The sequence below is a fragment of the Erinaceus europaeus genome, chromosome 1, assembly GCF_950295315.1.
Source record: "Erinaceus europaeus chromosome 1, mEriEur2.1, whole genome shotgun sequence".
Lineage (NCBI taxonomy): Eukaryota > Metazoa > Chordata > Mammalia > Eulipotyphla > Erinaceidae > Erinaceus > Erinaceus europaeus.
In genome coordinates this window covers 88,694,549-88,716,054 of record NC_080162.1, presented here as the reverse complement: position 1 = coordinate 88,716,054, position 21,506 = coordinate 88,694,549, and the positions used below count along the sequence as shown (strand labels likewise).

The 21,506-nt window shown below is 45.6% G+C and overlaps 1 protein-coding gene and 1 long non-coding RNA gene across 2 annotated transcripts in view; one reads left to right on the top strand and one right to left on the bottom strand.

The window, feature by feature from the left end:
- HNF4A (hepatocyte nuclear factor 4 alpha) overlaps nt 1–21,506 on the bottom strand; it is a 65,601-nt gene that overhangs the window by 33,083 nt on the left and 11,012 nt on the right. The gene's annotated exons all lie outside the window — the stretch shown is intronic.
- LOC132538150 (uncharacterized) lies at nt 1,285–19,638 on the top strand. Its single transcript, XR_009549598.1, has 3 exons — nt 1,285–1,464; nt 3,248–3,361; nt 14,788–19,638. It is a non-coding gene; the product is annotated as an uncharacterized LOC132538150 (long non-coding RNA).

Here is a 21,506-nt window from a genome sequence, read left to right as displayed (position 1 = left end):
CTTCATGAGTGGTGAAGCAGTGCTGCAGTTCTATATTTCTCTATGTCCCCCTTAATTTATCTCTCTATCCAGAATATATAACTAAAGAATGTCACAAAGACCGGTGTCAAAATCTGGACCGTTCAAACTCTTGGATCTCAGATTCCTCTGCCTCTCTCTCTCTCTCTCTCTCTCTCTCTCTCCCTCCATCTCTCTCTCCCTCTCTCTCCCTCTATCTCTCTCTCTCTCTTTATCCCTCCCTCCCTCTACCTTAGTTATGGCCCCAGACATGTGGGATGACATATTCTTCACATCAAGGGTGTGGGCATGGCAGGACCCATCAAAGATCTGCCTTGCATCAGCCCTGATTATTGCCATTGATGCTTAGCTCTTTCACCCGCTGACCACAATCTGTCAGAATCAGAACCCCTGCTTAGGACAGCTCCTAAGAACAGCACATCCGGCCCTGAGAGGACCCTGGTCGTTTTGTATCTCTGACACACTCTGGGCTGTCAGACCCCAGTGCCAAGTGTGGCTGGCCACTCTCAGGGAGTAACAGAGGGTGTGAAAGCTCACCCAGAGGCCCCAGTCCTTCACAATGGAGGTGGAAGGAGGGAGGCCTCTCTAAAAGGAAAGTATTGCTGTAGTTGTACTGACAGCACACCTGGGGCTGCTGAGGACCAGGAGGGCTTGCTGAGCCCCTGCTATGGGCAGGTTCTTGGTTGGACAAGGGAGGACCACATCCTTTTTCTTTCCAATTCTAATAATGGCTTGTGTTTCTGGAGAGAGTGTGTGTCAGGCTGGGGGCGGTGGAATGACTTGCCAAAGGCCACCCAGTCTGCGGAGATGGGGCTGGAATCTGAATCTGAATCTGAGTCTGACTCCAGAACTGCAGCACAGTGCCTCCATCCTGGAATCTGGGAAGGGTCCTCGGGGTCCTGGGTGCCCTGGGCCGCTCACCTGTGAAGTGGTGGAGCCTGAGCCTGGCACCTGCAAGTTCATGGGCATCCTCTCCACACTGCCTGCCCCCGAGGCTGCTTTGTGCTCCCCACTCTCCCCTCCACTCTTTCTCCTGACTCTCTGCCCCCAGCTGCTGCCTGGGGAGTGGTGCAGGGAAGTAGAGACTTATCAAGACAAAGAACAAAAGTCGTGGGGGAAAGAAGCCAAAAGCCATCTCCACTCTTGGGTAGGGCCCTTCAGTTTTGCCCCTTTGAAATTTCAAATTCCAGTTTGTGGACAAAGTCCTAACTTTCTCACAATATAGGTCCCCAACCACTGACCAAACTCCAGTCCAGGCAGCTGGCGGGCCCCAGAGCTGGTGTAGCCTTGCCTCTGCCTGTGGAGGTTTAGGGGCAAGGGGTCTGGGCTGGGGGGGGGGGCTGGCTGCTCCAGCTCACTCCACTGGGACCTTTGCTTCCATCTGAGAGAACACCATCTTTCTGGCGCTGGGATCTGGTGCTTGCTGGTACCAAGAGCAGATGACAGGTAGGCCCCACTTTCCCCTCTGGCCATTCTTTCTGCCCCTCAAACTCTGGGAACACTGTGCACACTACTCTCTCCCCTGGGGGCACAGGCCACTCAGGCATAGCCCAGCCAGGAGGACCTCAAAGAACTTCCAGGCTGGAACTTTAAAGGGCGGTTCAGCCAGTTGCCCCCATTTGCTGGATGGAGATATTGAGGCTACCCAGGCCAGTGGCTGCTGACTTCAGGTGAACCATACATCTAAAGACATCGGTTGAGGGCCCTTCACTGAGCCCCAGAGGTGGAGGGAAGGTGCTCAAGGACATACAGTGGAAGGAAGTAAGCTTCACCATTACAAAGCTGCTCATGACCCCTTTGCAGTGAGTGTTGCCTACAGAGCCTGGATGATAGTGTCTGTTCACAAGGGGACTGAGGTTTTGCCTTGGAAGCACTTCCAAGGGGAAACCTAGTGAGCTTGAGGCTGAAGGCCGGAGGGGCTTAGCCGGAAACAGTCTCTGTGTAGTTAACTGATAACTGAGCCCCATTCTTGGGCCCCTGGAAGCCTCCTTCCTCCCTCTCCTCAGCATGATTAAGACGATCTTACCTGCCTGCTAATCATTGCTGAGCCTGTTGATTTTGCCTTAAAAAATTAACTGGGCATGAGTTTGTGGTTTGGCTCACCCCTAACCCTGAAAAGGCCAGGGCGAGCAGGAGTCGTCCGGGGTTATGCAAGAGGCTGCTGGCCTCTCGTGCACACAGCCAGCCGCCTCCGGCCTCCTCGCCTCTGCTGCAAAGGGGAGAGCTTTTGCTCAAGAGTCAACAGTCCCCAGGTCCCAGCTCTGGGTCCTGAGCAAATTTGCTCTGTTGCCAAAGAGAGATAAAGGCAACTGGGGGTGGGGGTGGTGGAGGACACTGAGAGGGGTGAGGGGGCGGTATGGTGGCCGTTCCAGAGGAAGATGCCAAGCATCAGTTTTGAGCTAGGATTCTAGAATCTTGCAGTGTCCGAGCTCGGCAGCCTTTAGGAGAAGTGGGGTTGGGACCGGCTCCTGAGGAGAGCACACACAGGCCTCAGTATGTTTGTTTACTTTTATAGCCACCAGAGATATCCCGGAGGCTTGGTGTTTTCTTAACAAATCTGCCATTCCTCGTTGTCATCTTTTTCTTTCTTTCATTTGATAGGAGAGAAATTGAGAAGGAAGGGGAAGACAGAGAAAAAGAGAGAGAGAGACAGAGAGAGAGAGACCTACAGTACTCTTTTGCTGCTTGTGAAGTTTCCCCCTGCGAGTGAGGACTGGGATCTTGAACCCTGGTCCTTGTGCCACCACCTGGCCCTCTCAGTGCATTCTTACTCCAGATTTCATCTGGAATGTGGTGATGAGTGCTGAGAACTGGGACTGTGCAGGGCCACCTCTGGCCCAGTCACAAAGAACATGGAGGAGGTGGAAGTTGGGATAGTCATCCCAAGCTGTGTTGGATTTTCAGCTAGGTTGGGGAACACAGAGACTCTCTGAGACTCAGTGATATGCTTCGGCCATCACTCAATACCAGGACATTGAAAATATTTTCCCTGGCTTCCCCCTCCCTCCCAAGGCTTTCTGGAAGCAGGTTGCCTTAGGGGGATGAGATCCTTTGGCTTGTGGGGGAGGGTTCAGGAGCAGCCACTAACTGATAAACCTGTCTCATCTGTGCCCAGCCTCTGCAGACCAGGCTACAAAGTTGCAGAGATCTGAGCCTCAGCTCCCTCTCAACCTCTCTGATCCTCAATCTCCTTGCCTATAAATTGGGTTCAACTCTGTCTAACTCACAGGACTATTGGGAGAATGAAATGAAGTGAAACATGCACAGTGATAACCATGACCAGTGATTATGAAGCTGTTTGCAGGGGAGACTCATGAATTCTCACAACCACTCTATGAAAAAGGTGTTTTTTTTTTAATTACATTTTTGCTATCAGGGTTATCAATGGGACATGGATCCTGCATGACTCCACCATTCTTGGCAGGCATTCTTCTGATAGAAGAAAGACAGAGAAATAGAGAGAGGGAAAGAGGGCTAAAGAAATAGCTCACTCAGGTTCAAACCAGATCCCTACCATATTGAAGGAAGTTTTGGTTCTGCAATCTCATCCATTCTCTCTATGCCTCTACCTATCTGTGTCTATCTAAAGGAGAGAGAGAGAGAGACCCAAGTCGCAGAGAGATTGAACTATATGACCAAATTCTCACAGCTGAGAAACTATTGAAATTTCAACCTAAGTGCCCATACCCCTAATCCCAAGGCCACTGTGCCCTTCCAGAGCTGACACACAGTCTGTGCTCAGTGAGCACTGACGTGGGTGCACATAGAATCAACTCCATCCTGAGGCACATGCTGACTTTGGGCACGGACTGCAAGGGCTACAGAAGGCAAGAAGGGAGACAGGCCTTGTGGCTGGAGTGGCCAGGGCGGATTCCTAGAGGAGGTGGCATTCTGGGCAGAGGGAACATCCAGAAGAACAGAACATGGTGGGTGATAATGGTCCAGAAGAGAGCAGGGCATATGGGGAGACACTGCCTACAAGGCTTGGAGGTGGAGAGTGGTCAAGAAGGAAGTGGGAGGACTTGGGTCTGTCTGGGGCTGGGTATGTGTGTGGAGGGGGAGGGGGGATGTGGGGGTGGTGTCTCCCCACAGGCTGCCTCTTGCTAGGTGGCTTGTGATTTCTGGACTGAAACTATGAGTCTCTCCCCCCCAACCCTCCCCACCCCCAAGATCCTGTGTATCTGCAGAAGTGACCTGGGCTGTTGGATGGGGGCTTGCCCAGTCCCAGTGAGGCTGGCAGATCCAGGGAGCACCTAGCTGACTCAGGCCCTGCCCTCAGGGCTAGCCAGGGTTGCCACATACAATTAATTGGTTGCTCTCTGCACAACTGAGGGGTAAGGGGTTAGAAATCCAGCCTTTGTTCCACCTATCAAGTATTCATGGAGAATTTCCTGCTGGGGGGAGGGGGCACCTTGTACTTATTTTCACAAAGGTCCCCCTCCCCAACCCACATGAGCCATGCCCTGGCTGTTTTCAGCCACTGTGTGACCTTGGGCAAGGTCATCTTCCACCCTAGTCTAGGTTTCCCATTCAGAAAGTTGTCTAATACATTTTTTTCTTTTTTGCCCCAGTGATGAGTCAAAATCTTTTGGGAACATTTAGAAAACACTAATGCCTTTGGGCTTGGAAGATATCTCACCCCATAGAGTCCATGTCTTGCCCTGGCACCATATGGGAGTCATCGCATAGAGGAAACTCTTAGTGCTATGATGTCTCTCCCTCTATTTCTCTGTCTCTGTCTCTTTTTCTCTATCTGAAAGAGAGAGAATGAAAAATTTGTTTAGGGAACAGTAAGACTGAGCAGGCTTGAACCCCATGGATTAAAATATAGTGATGCCCAGGCCACATCACAGACCAATGATCTGATGTTGGGGTGAGGGTAGTAGAGGTGTTAGACATCAGTCTGCTTTACAGTTTCCAGGTGGTTCTGACATACTATCAATATTGAAACCCGGGCAAGAGGTATAGAGGTTTATGCAACAGACTTTCATGCCTGAGGCTCTGAGGTCCCAGGTTCAAACCCTGGTACCACCTAAAGCCAGAGCTGAGCAGTGCTCTAGCTGAAAAAAAGGGGGAGGAGGAACAAACAAGATCTGAGACCCACTGTAGGAAGAGGGCTTGGCATTTTGGTGTGCCTCCAGGTCCTATTGCTACCTAGTTGCAACCTCAGGAGGCTGTTTCCTGTTTGGAAAATGAGAGCTTCCTCCCTGAGTCAGAATACCAAGCCTATGAGATGGCATCAGATAGTGGCTGGTACTGTGGCCAGCCCGCAGGAACCCCTGATTTTTGGTACCAATGCCTAGTATTTGCTCTTGGTGAACTGTGACTGGTTTCAAATAAAAGGGCCTTTGTGGACTGGGATTCAGAGACCTGAATCCTGAGGGAGGAGGTGGGGAGGTGGGGAACAGGAGGAAGTATGGTTGGAACAGGCCCCTAGGGGTAGAGATGGAAGGGACCCTATTTGGGGGGGTGGGTTGAGGTGGTGATGTCAGTGAAGAAGATCTGAAACTCAAGTCAGAGGGAACAATGACATTTTTGTTTATTTATTCCCAGAGCACTGCTCAGCTGTGGCTTATGTAGGTGCTGGAGGTCAAACCTATGACCTTTGGTGCCTCAAGCATTGAAGCCATTTTGTATGACCATGTGCTGTCTCCCTAGCCCGACATTTATTTGAACCAGTATCTTCTGCTCAGGCTGCCTGAGACTCCCTCTGGACCCTCCTAATCTCAGTTCATAGGCTCTCCAACTGAACTAGTCATTCTCCTACAAAGGGGAGTAGGCAGATGGTCTTTGGGTCATCGTGGAGCACCCTGAAAGAGCTCACACTCTCCTCTTCCCTGTGGAGGGGATCCAGATCTTGCTTTGAGCAGAATGGAACCTTCCCTTCAGAGCCTTCATCTTCCTGGGTTGGGGTGCTATAGTCTCTCTCTCCTTCTCTACAGAGAGAGAAAGGAAAGGAAGGTACAGTGAAGAAGAGAGGGATACCACAGCACTGAAGCTTCCTCCAATGGCTCCAACATGAGTTGTTCACATGACAGAGCAGGCGCACTATCCAGGTGAACTACCCTGTCGGCCCAACCTTACCTACTTTTTTCAAGGCAACATCTTAGTGCCTTGAAGAAATGTTGAATGAGGGGGCCAGGAGGTGGCACACCTGGTTAAACGCACACATTACAATGTGTAGGGACCTGGGTTCAAGCCCCTGGTCTCCCTCCACCTTTAGGGGGAAAGCTTCATGAGTGGTGAAGCCAGGCTGCAGTTTCTCTCTGTCTCTTTCTCTCTCTCTCTCTCTCTCTCTCTCTCTCTCTCTTCCCCCACCCTTCTCAAGCTCTCTCTCATTTAATAATAAATAACTAAATAAAAATTTAAAAAAGAAGAAGAAGAAAGAAATGTTGAATGACCGAATGGATGAATGGATAAGCTCCTTCATTCAGTCATCCATTCACTCATTTACTAATCCAGCCCCTGCTAGTACATGTCAGCTGGGTCCAGGGAATACAGCTGTAAACAGGACACATTCCAGTGAAGGAGGCTGACGAGTAACCAGTAACCAGTCTGAGATTAAACTGTGATCCCATGGGGAGAGGTGGGAGGGCAGTGGGAGCAGAAAAGAACCCTGACCCCAACCAATCCAGGAGGACTGCCTGGAGGAAGATGATGAAGATGGCTCTGGTATGAGGAATGGAGAGGGGGGTGTGACAGCGTCTTTGGGCTAGAGGCCTGGCAAGTACAAAGGTCAGAGACAAGGAGCAGGAAACTAGATTCTAAAAGTTGCAAGTGACAGGCAGTGTAGACAGGCAGTTAGGGCAGGGAGGAGCTTCATGTGTCCTGAGCACAGGTACCACAACCTGTTAGAACAGTAACAGCACCCTTTACATAGATGAGGGAAATAAAGCTTAGAGAAAGGAAACACCTGGCTAAGGTGAGGAGAATAGAGCTTAGAATTCAGGACTGATGGCCCAGAAGGTGACATCATGGTGAGCAGAGGACTGGTGAGCAAGAAGTCTCAATGCTCAGGTGATGCTTTCTCTCAAATAATTAAAAATAATTAGAAAAAAAAAACCCCTCAGTCGTGGGAGTCGGCAGTAGCGCAACGGGTTAAGCACATGTGGTACAAAGCGCAAGGACCGGCATAAGGATCCCGGTTTGAGCCCCCAGCTCCTCACCTGCAGGGGAGTCGCTTCACAGGCGGTGAAGCAGGTCTGCAGGTGTCTATCTTTCTCTCCCCCTCTCTGTCTTCCCCTCCTTTCTCCATTTCTCTCTGTCCTATCCAACAACGATGACATCAATAACAATAACTACAACAATAGAAAACAACAAGGGCAACAAAAATGGAAAAATAAATATTTTTTTAAAACTCAGTAAGTTAAAAAAAAATAACAAAAAACAACTCAGTCCTGCCTGGCTCCAAAGCCTCTGGCTTAAAGATCATCACCCCAACTAGAGGATGAAGAAACTGAGGCTCACAAGGATGGTGGGGCTCTTCTCTGTCTGACCTTGATTGCTTACACTTGAACAGCATTAGAGCTTTGCTTTACCTCAGCCCTCAGAGAGGCGCTAGGAGTCCCACCACTGTCTCCTGTCCCAATTGGTGTGAGTCCCTGGAAGCCCTTTGCTGAGCCTTTTTGCTGATTCCTTGTGTGGGTCCTGGGTGGGTGTGCAGTTTCCATGAAGACCAGGTTTTACCAGCCTGAAATCTCATTGTGACCAGAATCAAGAGATTAATTAATCTTGGGGGCCAGGTGGTAGTGCACCTGGTGAAGCACACACATTACCGTGTGCAAGGACCTAGGTTCAAGCCCCCTGATCCCCACCTGCAGGGGGAAAGTTTCATGAGTGGCGAAGCAGGGCTGCAGGTGTCTCTCTGTATCTTTCCCTCTACACCTTCCCCCTTAATTTCTCTGTCTCTATCTAATAATAAATAAATATTTTTTTAAAAAAGTTCTTTAAAAAAGAGATGAATTAATCTCTTAAACAAGGAGGTGTCACAGTGGAAAAGTGTGAGACTCGAAAAGTATGGGGTTCAATATTCAAGCCTAGGCATCGCATGTGCCAGAGTGATGCTCTAGTCCTCTCCTTCTTTCTCCCCAGTTCCCTCATAAATATAAATAAATCATATTCTTTTATTTCTATGAAAGAGAGAGAAATACAGATAGAAAGACCAGAGCACTGCTCAGCTCTGGCTTATGGTGGTGCTGGGACTGAACCTGGAACTTTTATATAACCACTATGCTATCTCTCCAGCTTCATGTGGTGGGGGAAGGATTCTAACCTGGGTCACACACATTTCAAAGCAGCACAGGATCCAAGTGAGCTATTTCACTGGTCCTCTCCCTGTCTCTTTCTATTTGAAAACAAACGAAGAGCAGGCAGCAAAATCCCAGATTGTAGTTTTAGCAAATCAACACAGGATGTCCAATTCAAAATGTGAATCTCAGATGATCCATGAATAACTTTGACTACAACTATGACACATTAGATGTTTTTGTTGCCCTTGTTTATCTCAAAGTCAAATGTGACTGCGCTCCCAGGGTGTCTGGCACCCCTCCCTCTTAGAGCTTCCATTTTGGTGGAAAGATGGTGCTTGGAGACAGTCAGCAAGTAAATAACTAAGAGAATTCCAGGAAGCGGTTAGGTGCAGTGAAGACAAGGAAACAGCAGGTGTGGTGGTGCCATGGGGTGGCAGGGGCTTCGTTTGTAAAGTGACCTCTGAGCTAGTGTCCTTTGCCTGCCCAGCAGATTAAAAATCTCTAAACTCCTGGAGATGGTACCTGGGGAAAAAGCATTTGAAGCTTTTAAAGGGTACGGTGGTAGAGCGGGTTAAACTTGAGAAATGGGCTTTGTGGGCGCAGCTAAGTGAAAGACTGTAGAGTTTCACTTGACGGATTCCATAATTTTGCAATTTGGACCCGGGCCTTCATAAACCTTCCCGAACTCTCAGCCCCACCCCTTGGTCAGCCAATGTCCTCTGCCGGGCGAGGAGCCAGAGGAAGGGGCCAAAGGGGCTGTGCAGAGACGCGTGGCCACCCAGATCTGATCTGGAAATCCTGACACCTTCCTCAGACTCCACCATCAGCTGGCCAAGCTATGCATCAAGCACTATCAAGTGAGTGCGGAACCGGAGGGCTTCCGGGAAGAGGCGGCTCCAGAAAAAAATGCAACACTACGCTTTATGCTCCTCGGGCTCCTCCTTATGGCCTATGAAGGAACTGATGCTCAGAAATGTTTTAATGACAGCACAGAATTCACCAATCAGAGCAGCGATCGTATTACAATTCCACCAATCATCGACCCACACGGACTGCGTAGCCTAAACCCAGCGTCACTGTCAATCACAACCTGTGGGTTTTCATTTCAGACCAGCCAGCATGTCGCTGCACCAATCAGTACGCGAGATTCTAGTCCTCCCCAAAGCCAGAGCAGCACCCCCCCCAGAGTGTCCAATCCGTGCTTTTGAAGAATGTCACTGGCTTTGTGTATGGATTCAGTTTGCTTTATAGCTATTAACACATATGCTAATATATATAATTGATTTATTATTTTATTTAACAGGGCAGAGAGAAATTGAGAAGGGAGGGGGAGATATGAAGGGAGAAAGACAGACACCTGCAGACCTGTTTCACTGCTCATGAATCTCCCCTCGTGCAGGACTGGGGACTTGAACGTGGGTTCAAGGTTACTTGAACGTGGGTTACTTGAACGTGGGTTCAAGGGACTTGAACGTGGATCCTTGTGCATCGTAATGTGTGTGCTCAAGCAGGTGCGCCATCGCACAACACCCTCCTCCAGCTTTTTTTTTTTTTTTTAAAAGAATTTATTTATTCATGAGAGAGATAGGAGAAGAGAAAGAACCAGACATCACTCTGGTATATGTGCTGCCTATGGTCGAACTCAGGACCTCATGGTTGAGAATCCAATGCTTTATCCACTGCGCCACATCCTAGACCACTCTCCAGCTCTTAATATTTAATATTCGTAAGATCATTAATTATTTTCCCTGCTCCATCTCCCATTATAAAAATTAAAGCATGGATGAAGGAGCATGTGTAAAGTATGGCTTTGGGGGCTAGACACACCCGAATTAAGATTATTGATTAGCTTTGTGAAGGACTCCTCTCTTCCCCCTCCCATCCCTACCCCAGTAGAAATATGAACAGGGAGATAGCATAATGGTTATGCAAATAACTTTTATGTCTGAGATCCTGAGATTCACAGTTTAATACCAGCTGCACCAAAAGCCAGAGTTGAGCTGTGCTCTGGTTAGAAAGAAGGAAGAAAGGAAGGAAAGAAGGAAGGAAGGGGGGAAGAAGTGAGAGAAGGGGGGAGGGAGGGAAGGAGAGAGAGGGAGTCACACACAGGAAGTGGTGCAGTGGATAAAGCATTGAATTCTCAAGCCTGAAGTTCCTAATTTGATCCTTGGCACCCCATGTGCCATAGTGATGCTCTGGTTCTCTCTCTCCTCTCTAATTAATAAATAAATCTAAAAAAATAAGAGGGGGTAAGTTTTAAGGAAAGAAGTTGTGGTGGTATTAGTATACTTAATATTGATTGTTATAACCCACCACCCCACTCCCCACAGATTCAAGCCAGAATCCTAGGAGTCTCAATCTTTGTGTCTTTCTATCTCTCCCAACTTATCAGAAAACCCACTTCTTACCATCTCTAACAATATCTAGAAGTTTCTTCCTCTTTCACCCCTTTATAATCAACCTTGTCTACATCACAAGGTCTGCAGAAGTTTGTTCTCTCCTCTGACTCCAACCTCCCCACTACCAACTATTTTTTAAAATTTAAATCAATCATATATATATTACAATTTTTTAATTGCCACCAGGATCATCTCTGGAGCTCAGTGTGGCACATGAATCTGCTTTTACTCTTGGTGGCTATTCACCCCCCCTTTTTTTCTTTCTATTTTTTAAAACTTTTTAAAAATTATATTTATTTATTTTCCCTTTTGTTGCCCTTGTTTTTATTGTTGCTGTTGTTATTGGATAGAACAGGGAGAAATGGAGAGAGGAGGGGAAGACAGAGAGGGGGAGAGAAAGACAGACACCTGCAGACCTGCTTCACCACCTGTAAAGCGACTCCCCTGCAGGTGGGGAGCTGGGGTCTTGAACTGGGATCCTAACCGTCCTTGTGCTTTGTGCCACGTGTGCTTAACCCGCTGCACTACCGCCCGACTCCCTTTTCTTTCTATTTTTATTTGATAGGAATGAGAGGAATTGAGAGAGGAGGGGAGATAGAGAGACAAAGACATGTGCCTCACCACTTGTGAAGCACCTCCCTGCAGGTGGGGGGCACAGGCTTGAATCCGGGTCCTTGGTCATGGCAATATGTGTGCCTAACTGGCTCCCACTATCCACTCTTTCAAAAATAATTTATTCATTTATTAGATAGAGATGGAGAGAAATTAAGATGGGAAGGGGAAATAGATACCAGAAACATTGCTTCACTACTCATGAAGCTTCTCCTCTACCTGTGGGGACTGAAGTTTGAACCTAGGTCCTTGCACAAGATAGTATATGTGTTCAATGTAATGTGCCACCACTTGGCCTCCTGCCACCCAGTCTTCACCCAGGATGATCTTGTTCACACAGATTGGATCCAGTCTTTCCTTACACTTTTAAAAATTATCTTCATTAGATACAGCCAGAAAGTGATAGGGAGGAGGGTGATAGAGAGGAAGACTGACAGAGAGACACCTGCAGCCCTGATCTACCACTTGTGAAGATTCCCCCCTGCAGGTGGGGACCAGGGGCTCAAACCTGGGTCCTTGCACACTGTAGCGTATGCACTTCAGCAGGTGTGCCATGCCCTGGCTCCCTTCCCTTACACTTTTATGCCTTCCTGTACATTTGTAATAAACCTCATAGAAATTGAAAGCCTAATGAACTGTGAGACCTGAGTGGCCTTGTGTCTGTACCCTCACACTGACAACCACTCACCCTGACCCTCAGTAGCTGCAGTTAAACCAGCTATGTGAGACTGGGGTCTGCGGGGTGGGGGGTGGAGTGAGGTGGTGGTCCTTTCCTGTCTCAGGACCTTTGTATATTCTTTTCTGTCTGGCAAATGATTCCTTCTGGCAAAAATAATAATAATTCTTCTGAGTTCTTATCTTTTTCCCCTTTCTTGTCTACTTTTAATTTTATTATTATTATTATATTTATTTTCCATTTTTGTTACCATAGTTATTATTGTTGTTGTTGATGTCGTCATTGTTAGATAGGACAGAGAGAAATGGAGAGAGGAGGGGAAGACAGAGAGGGGAAGAGAAAGATAGACACCTGCAGACCTGCTTCACCGCCTGTAAAGCTACTCCCCTGCAGGTGGGGAGCCAGGGGCTGGAACTGGGACCCCTACACTGGTCCTTGTGTTTTGCTCCACGTGTGCTTAACCCGCTGCGTTACCGCCTGACTCCCTTATTATTATTATTATTTTTTTTTTTTTATGAGAGCACCACTCAACTCTGGCACTTGGTGGTGCTGGAGATCAACCCTGAGACATGCAAGTTCTGTGTGCTACTGTTGTGATACTCCCAGATTCTGTTTCCTCCACACTCACTAAGGAGTGATCCTTGTCTCCTGTCCTCATCAGGAATCACCCCACATCTTGGACAATTTAAAATGAAACGCATAGTAGGTGCTCATAGATGACTTTTGGCTAGATGGCTCAGGAGGATTCTGAGGAGAAAGTGATAGAATGTGCATGAAGTGCTTGATATAGGGGCTGTGCTCAGGGCAAAGGACTGTGTGTTGACTGTAGGAACTTTAGAAAGTGTAAAGGGGATCAAAAACCATATGTGCTCTGAAAGGTTTACACTCTTTTTTATATTTATTTATTCCCTTTTGTCACCCTTGTTGTTTTATTGTAGTTATTATTGTTATTGATATCGTCATTGCTGGATAGGACAGAGAGAAATGGGGAGAAGAGGGGAGGACAGAAGGGGAGAGAAAGATAGACACCTGCAGACCTGCTTCACTGCCTTGTGAAGTGACTCCCCTGCAGGTGGGGAGCTGGGGGCTTGAACCAGGATCCTTATGCCAGTCCTTGCACTTTGTGCCATGTGTGCTTTTACCCTCTGCGCTACCACCGGACTCCCAAGGTTTACACTCTTAACTGCTAACAAGATTTTTAAAAATTATTTTATTTCTTTATATTTTATGAAAGAGAAAGAGAGAGAGAGGAAGGGAGGGAGGGAGACTCCAGAGCACATCACAGATGTGGCTTATGGTGGTGCTGGATACTGAAGGTGAGAGATCAGAGCCTTAGGCATGAAAGGTCTTTGTCATAACCATTATGAGAATGGTTCTGAAATGGTCTCTCCAGCCTAATTTTTTTTTTTGAAGATTACTTTATCTACTATGTATCACAAGATGCAGGTGAGAAAAACTAGGCTGGGTGGTAGTGTACCCGGTTAAGTGCTCATATCACCATATACAAGGATCCTGGCTATGAAAGAAGGGCAAACGCTAGAAGAAGAAGAAGGATCCAGGTTTGAGCCACTGGTCCTCACCTGCAGAGAGAAAGCTTTACAAGTGGTGAAGCAGGGCTGCAAGTATCTCTCTGTCTCTCTCCCTTTCTATCTCTCCAGCCCCTCTCAATTTCTCTGTTTCTACGCAATAAATAAATAAATAAATAAATAAATAACGACAGGAATAAGGATCCTGGTTTGAGCCCCCCCCCCCCCCCCCGGCTTCCCACCTACAGGGGAGTCACTTCACAGGCAGTGAAGCAGGTCTGCATGTGTCGATCTTTCTCTCCCCCTCTCTGTCTTCCCCTCCTCTCTCCATTTCTCTCTGTCCTATCTAACAATGATGACATCAATAGCAACAGCGACATCAATAGCAACAATAATAACTACATTTTTTATGTATTATTTTTGTCATCGAAACAGAACTTCACTTTGACTAAATATGCTCTTTCCAAAGCCTCACTCATTGTCCTATGACCATATGATTTCTGTCATATGAAAAAAAAATAGGTATACTCTTATTTAATTCACTTATTTATGGTCTCACTTATACATAGACTTACTTCTAGTGGAGACACATTACTATATATAGAACTGATGGGAAAATAAGCAGGATGACATAAAGCATTATATTTCATCCTAGAAAAAGTATTGCCTTTAAAATGGGTTCTTTAAAATATATTCATAGGGGGTCGGGTAGTAGCGCAGCGGGTTAAGTGCACATGACACGAAGCGCAAGGACCGGCGTTAGGATCCCGGTTCAAGTCCCCAGCTCCTCATCTGCAGGGGAGTCGTTTCACAGGCAGTGAAGCAGGTCTGTAGTAGGTGTCTTTCTCTCCCGCTCTGTCTTCCATTTCTCTCTGTACTATCCAACAACGACGACATCAATAAAAAAAAAAGGGCAACAAAAATGAAAATAAATATATATTAAAATATATTAATTAATTTATTTATTTTTGAAACCAATGGTTGGTGTTTTGTTTTTTTAATAAAGCACTGCTCAGCTCTGGTTTATGGTAGTGTGGGGATTGAACCTGGGACTATGGAGCCTCAGGAATGAGTCTCTTTGCATAACCATTATGCTAGCCACACCCAATATATTCATTTATTAATGAAAGAGATTTACTGAAAAAATTAAGAGAGAGATACTGGAGTACTACTCAACTCTGACTTACGGTGGTACTACGGTTGAAGTTGGGGTCTCAGAGTTTCGGGCGTGAAAATCTTGCATAAATAACCATTATGCTGTTTCCCCTACACTAATGGACTTTTTTTTTTTTTTTTTTTTCCTGCAGGGTTATCGCTGGGGCTTGGTGCCCGCACTACTAATCCACTGCTCCCGGATGACATTTTGTTGCCGTTGTTGGTATTGCCGTTGTTGGATAGGACAAAGAGAAATCGAGAGGGAAGGAAAGATAGAAAGGGGGAGAGAGTGGTCCGGGAGGTGGCACAGTGGCTAAGGCACTGACTCTCAAGCATGAGGTCCTGAGTCCAGTCCCCAGCAGCACATGTACCAGAGTGATGTCTGGTTTTTTTTCTCTCTCTCTCTCCTTTCTCATTAATAAATAAATAAAATCTTTAAAAAAAAAAAAAGAAAGAAAGAAAGAAAAAGAAAAGACAAAGAAAGGGGGAGAGAAAGACATCTGCAGACCTGCTTTCACCACTTGTGAAGTGGCCCTCCCCCTGCAGGAGGGGAGTTGAGGGCTCAAACCATCAATTTGTGCCTCCTGGGCTTAACTCGCTGCACTACCGCCCATTTACCCCTCCCAATTCACTCTTGATTTGTTCTTTTTGTTAAAAAAAAAAAGTTACTACATATGTGTTAATCTTTTGGTCTCTCCAAAAGCAGGTTGAAACTGTCAGATGTCTGGAGCCCAAGAATACAGATTCTAGATCTTGAAAATGTTGGGTTGGAATTCTGGTTCCTTGATGAGTAACTACCTCTGAGACCTTCAATGAATTGCTTAACTGCTCTACAGCTGTCTTCTCATTTGCAAACTAAGGATCCTGCTGATGTGTATGTCACTGAGTTGCTGTGGGGATTATTGCGGTTAATATATAGCAAGGCCTAGAGCTTAGTGAGTACTAAACAGGTGTCAGCTGTCGGATAAATGATGTGTTCGTGGGAATGTAACTCAACAGGTAGCATACATGTTTCACATGAGTGAGGCCCTGGGTTTGATTCCTGGTATATGAGCCAATAGCTCTGGCTAGTCTCTCTCTCTCCCTCCACCCCCCACCTCTCTCTCTCTTTCTCTATCCCTCCCTCCTCCTTTCCCTCCCTCTATTCATAAAATAAATATTTTTTTAAATTTGGGGGGAAAAAAGTGCATTAGGCAGCCAGTGGCTCCTGAGAGAACGTGGTGTTTTCCTTTCACATGGAAAGAGGCTGTTGACACTGCACATGAAGTTGTTTGTGGACGCTGTAAAGTGGTGGATGTTCGTCTCCCATGAGCCTTTGTAATGCTGGTATAGTTGATGTTGTTGCTCACAGGTTTCCTTTGCTCCCTAGCCTCCTTATTTCCTGAACGGTTTGGTGACCCATGGTATATCTTTATTTATTTTTTCTATTTTCCTGTTGATTGTGTTTTTCTCCTTCCTCCCTTTCTACCCTCCCTGTGTTTCTATCCGTTTCGCTGAGCACATATAAACCTCATCTACAAATACCTCAACCTGGTCTGTGAAGGATGTACAAAGTTTAAGCACATCTTGAGAACCTTGAGAAGAATCTAGCAATGAAGAGTAGTAGCATCTTCCAGGTGCAAGTGTCCTAAATGAAATATCATCAAAGCCAGATTTATCATAGGGAAACTGAATATTCACATGCAAGAGAATTGAGTGGGGCTCACTGTTTACATCATATACCAAAAATTAAAACAAAAATGAATGGAAATTCACATCAAAAGAGCTGAAACTATAAAACCTTTAGAAGACAAAAAAAAAAATATTCAGGACAGGGCCAGGTTCTGGCACACCTGATTAAGCACTCATATTACAGTGTACAATGACCCAGGTTCAAGCCTCTGGTCCCCACCTGCAAGGGGAAAGCTTCACAAGTGGTTAAGCTGGGTTTCAGGTATATCTCTGTCTCTCTTCCTCTCTATCTCCTCTGCCCTCTTAATTTCTCTCTGTCTCTATCCAGTAATAAATAAACAAATAAGTAAAATATTCAGGACATTGCTATGACAGCAATTTTTTTTTTTTGAGGTGACACCAAAAACAGAGACAAGGGGAAATAGATAAATAGGACTATATTGAAAGTTAAAAAAAAAAAAAACATTTCTGTGCCAAAGGATGCTATGAAAAGAGTGGGAAGACAACCCTAGGAGTGGAAGAAAATCACATATCTGATAAGGACTTAATATCCAGAATATAGGAAGAGCTCCTATAATTTAGCAACAAGAAAATATACAACCCAGTTTTGTATATATGAAAAAATGGCTACAAACTTAAGAGATATTTTTGCAAAGAGGCACAGTGATCAAAGACATGAGAAGATGTTCAATATCACTAATCATTAGAGAAATGCAAATCAAAAACAACAATGAGATAACCATTCTGTACCCATTATGATGGTTATTATTTTTGAAAAATCATATTAAGGTGTGGTGGAGAAAATGTAGGAAACTAGAACCCTTCTGCCCTGTTGGTGAAAATGTGAAATAATATGACCATATATGAAACAGTGTAACAGATTCAATCCCCAGTACCACCATATGTCAGAACTAAGCAGTGACCTAGTGTCTCTCTCTCTCTCATTAAATTATCCAGCTAATTAAATAATTAAATAAAAGTCACAGTTTAAAAGATGCTAAATAGGTGTCTGAAGTTTACACTGTCAGATCTCTTACCTGTTCCCCGTTTTATGCTGACATTTTCACTTAACTAAACATCACAGTAGGAAAAAAAATTACAAAAATGCACAGTAGCAAAATAAGAAAAACAAATGACTTCATAAGCCACTTTGGACCCCCTTTCAAAGAGATCTTAAGATACTTAGAAGAAACTTATGTGCAAAGCAAAACATAGGTCTACTTCATCTTCACTTTATATGTGAAGAGACTATGGCTCAGAGAGGGAGTCTTGCTGACCACAGTACTGGTTCTCATTTGAAGATCCATTTGAAGGGGGGGGTGTCTTTATCACTTCCAATATTCCTTTTCCTCAAGCCTCCCTGAATCTTTCAGGATTTTCTCATTTACAGTCTATACCCACCTCCCACCCCAAGGAGGTGTGAACATTATGTCCTCCAAAAACAATGTTGGGACCTTTTCTATAAAAGGACCTACAAGGGTGGGGGTAGACAGCATAATGGTTATGCAAAGAGATTTTCAGGCCTGATGCTCTGAAGTCCCACTTTCAGTCCCCCACATTGCCATAAGCCAGAGCTGATCAGTGTTGTGGTAATAAAAAAAAAATTAAATTAAATCAAAAATAAATAAATAAATAAAAGGACCTATGTCTTTTCTCTAAATGCAAGTCATATTATTGCAAAATAATAATAATAATAATAAACTATGGCAAGCCTTGAAAAGAGAAAAAAAAAAATCTTTCCCCAACTTCATTCCCCAAGTCACTAGATTTGGAATAAATTCTGGCTTCTTAGAGACAAAAGAATGGGTATGTAATTAAGGTTCAAATCGCCTATTGTCTTAGGAGAATGTCTGACAAAGAAAACACAGTGACTATCAAATGGAAGCTGGGAGGTGAAATACTCCTAATGGAGAATTCTAGAAAACAAATTCTTCACTCTGGAACTTGGGTCCTCCTTACAGACAGACAGGCAACAAAGGTGGAGATAAAAAAGAATTATGGGGTGGAGAACACACCTAAGCAGGGACACAAACCCAGGAATCTTGGATACAATTGGTTTGTTCAGAATGGGAAATGAAGGCAGGCTGAGTTAGCAGTGAACTAGCTGAGAATCTGGGGGCCTTGGGACCCAGTGGTGGAACACTTGGTTGAATGCACATATTACAGTGCACAAGGGTCCAAGTTCAAGTCCTCCCTGAAGGGAGGAAACTTTATGAGTGGTGAAGCAGTGCCTCTCTCCCCCCCTCTCAATTTCTCTCTATCCTATCAAAAAAAAAGAAAAAAGAAAAGAAAAGAAAAAAAGGAATTAGAGAGTGTGTGTGTGAGAATCTGGGGGCCTACAGCAGCATTGTCCAACAGAAACACACCGTGAGTCACAAATGTTATTTAAAATGATCTAGTAGTCAAATGAGACTAAAAACAGTCAATCTATGAAGTAGGACATTGCTCTCACTAGTAACAAACTCCTTGATTTTAAGAATCAGAGATCCCAAAATCAAGTGCCCTCAGTGCCGAGAGAGAGAACAGAAACATAGATGGGGGACAAGCAAATTTCACACTTTCTTGTAAGAAAAACAGTACAGCTCACAAAATGATTTATGTCTGCTACCATAATTTCCATACAGGGCTATACTAAGGAATATTGGGGATTGTGGCAAATTAGAAAGAGCACACCCACTCTAATCAGGCTTCTGTGGCTTTTGCTTCACAGGCATAAGGGGATCAATGTGGCCTGGGTTCTTGATGTTTTTGAAAAAGCTAGAAATGGATTTTTTTTTAACAGTTAGAAGTCAATTCATTTTTTTTAAATATATTTATTTTTTATTGGGTAGAGACAAAGAGAAATTGAGAAGAAAGGGGGAGATAGAGAGAGAAAGAGACACCTGCCACCCTACTTCATCACTCATGAAGCTTCCCCCCTGCAGGTGGGGACCAGCGAGCTGAACATGGGTCCTTGCACATTGTAAAGTATGTGCTTAACCAGGTGCACCACTGCCTGGCCCCAGTGTTAGTTTGTTGTTGTTGTTTTTAATTAATTTTATTTTATTGGCTCTAGGAATCAACCCCAGGACTTCATACATATGAAACATATGCTCTCCCACAGAGCTATATCCCCAGTCATGTGAATTCAACTTTTATTGAACCAACGACTGGGTGGGCTGGATCTTAACCTCTGGTCTCCTTGAAATCCTTGGTCATATTTTACAGAGGAGGAAATTGAGGTTCAGACTGGTTAAATATTTCTCCAACCAACAGCAAAGACAAAGAGTTGGCTCTCTGTGTTCCCATGCCAGATAATTTCTGCTACTTGTTCTAATAAACCACATTGATTATTTGCTATCCTAATTGAAAGTATAAGAGAGGGAGAGAGAGAGAACTTTCCACGTGTCCAGTTCTCTGGTGACTCTATTATGACATTATAAGTCACTATTATGATGCCATGTTTAGAGAGAGGAAGCCAAGGCTTCAACAGGTAGAACAAATTGTCCACAGTCACACTGCGGGCTTGAAGCTGGTGCTGTGTTTGTTTACAAGACTCTAGATGATTCCTCTGTGCACACTCCCTTGTACTTCTAGGTGCTAAAGAACCTCAGAAACCAACAAATTTGGGGTTACATGTGGGGCTACCCAGGAGGCTCAGGGGCAGCAAGGTGTAAAGTGTCCTATCCCTCCATGATTGCTTTACTCTGAACTGGTGACTCCATTGTGTTATTCCTGTGATGTGTGGCTTCTAGGTTAAGACTTTATCTAAAGAAAGAATGCCATTCAATTTTTCTTTTTCTTTTCAGTTTGATATGCCCATGATCCCCTGGTTTACAGATAAGGAAACTGAGGCCTAGAGATATTAAGTGCCTGAGGTTCCTTTGCAAATTAGGGCCAGAGTCTGCCTCTTGCTCCCAGTGCTGAGATTAGGACTGGAACCCCCACATGAAGGCCAGACCCCGCTGGGAAGCTGCCCACTGAGTTTACCAGGCCCCTCCTGACCCTCTGGGCTCTGCCTAGGAATGGGCCAAGGGCTCTCTGTGTTTTGCCACCTCTCCCGCCTTTCCCCAAGTCTGTTTGGATAACTTATTGACCCACTCCTTCACAAGCGCTCCCTAAGGTGTGGCCACCTTGGCTGCTTGTCCCAGGGGATCCTGGGGCCTTGGCAGTGTGGCAGCTCAGGCTTGGCCGGCTACATGGCAGACAGTTGTCAAATAGCGGCTGTCTCGGCAGAGGGAGGCCTGTTTACCCAGGGCAGGGCCCAGGCAAGGATGCAACTTCGTCTCACACCACTGGCCAAAATGGTCACTTAGCACACTGGCTCCACTGTCCTCACCTTGATTGTCTCATCATTGAGCCAATGTATTGGCCCCCATGCATTGATGGGGTTCCTACTGTGCACCCAGTGCTGTTGTCCACACGGAGGACGTAGCAGGGAAAAGGCAGCCAGATCCCCTAATCTGCTGCAACTCATACTACAGTGGAGAAGACAGAGCTGTGGAGGCACAATTCCAGAGCTGGGGGAGAAGGCCACTGGAGTGGGGTGAGGAGGAAAGGGAGGTAGCCTTAGATCTGGGTGTCCCAGGAGACCCCTGAGTGGAAAACATTCGAGCTAAGATTCAAACAGTGAGAAGAAATCAAGTACTGGACAGAGATGGGGAAGAGGTGTTTCTGGCAGAGGGAACAGCATGTGTCAAGATCCTGGGACAGGAATGTACCTGGTGTGGATGAAGGATAGTAAGAAGGCAGAGGACAGGAGAGAACAATAGAAGGGCAAGCAAGAACTGGAAGAGGGACTAGGTCTTTTTTTTTTTTTTCTGGTGTGACACAAAGCTAGTAGGAGGTGTTCAGCTGGGAATATGTATTTGATATGACAGAGAATTTGAGAATGGAAGGAGAGTTAGAGAAGAAGCTAGATACCTGCAGCACTGCTTTACCCTTCATGAAGCTTCCTCTTCCAGGTGGAGACTAGTGACTTGAACCCAGGTCCTTGTACCTGGTGATGTATATGCTCAGTGGACTGTGCCACCACCTAGCCCCCTGGTATTTTAATATTTTTTAAAGATCTATTTATGTATTAGCATGAGAGAAAGAGGACCAAAGCATCACTCTGGTACATGTAGTGCCAGGAATTAAACTCATGACCTGGGGCACTTAGGGCCACTGCTCTAATCATTGTGCAGCCTCCTGAGATGCTATTTTATTCTTGAAACATTGA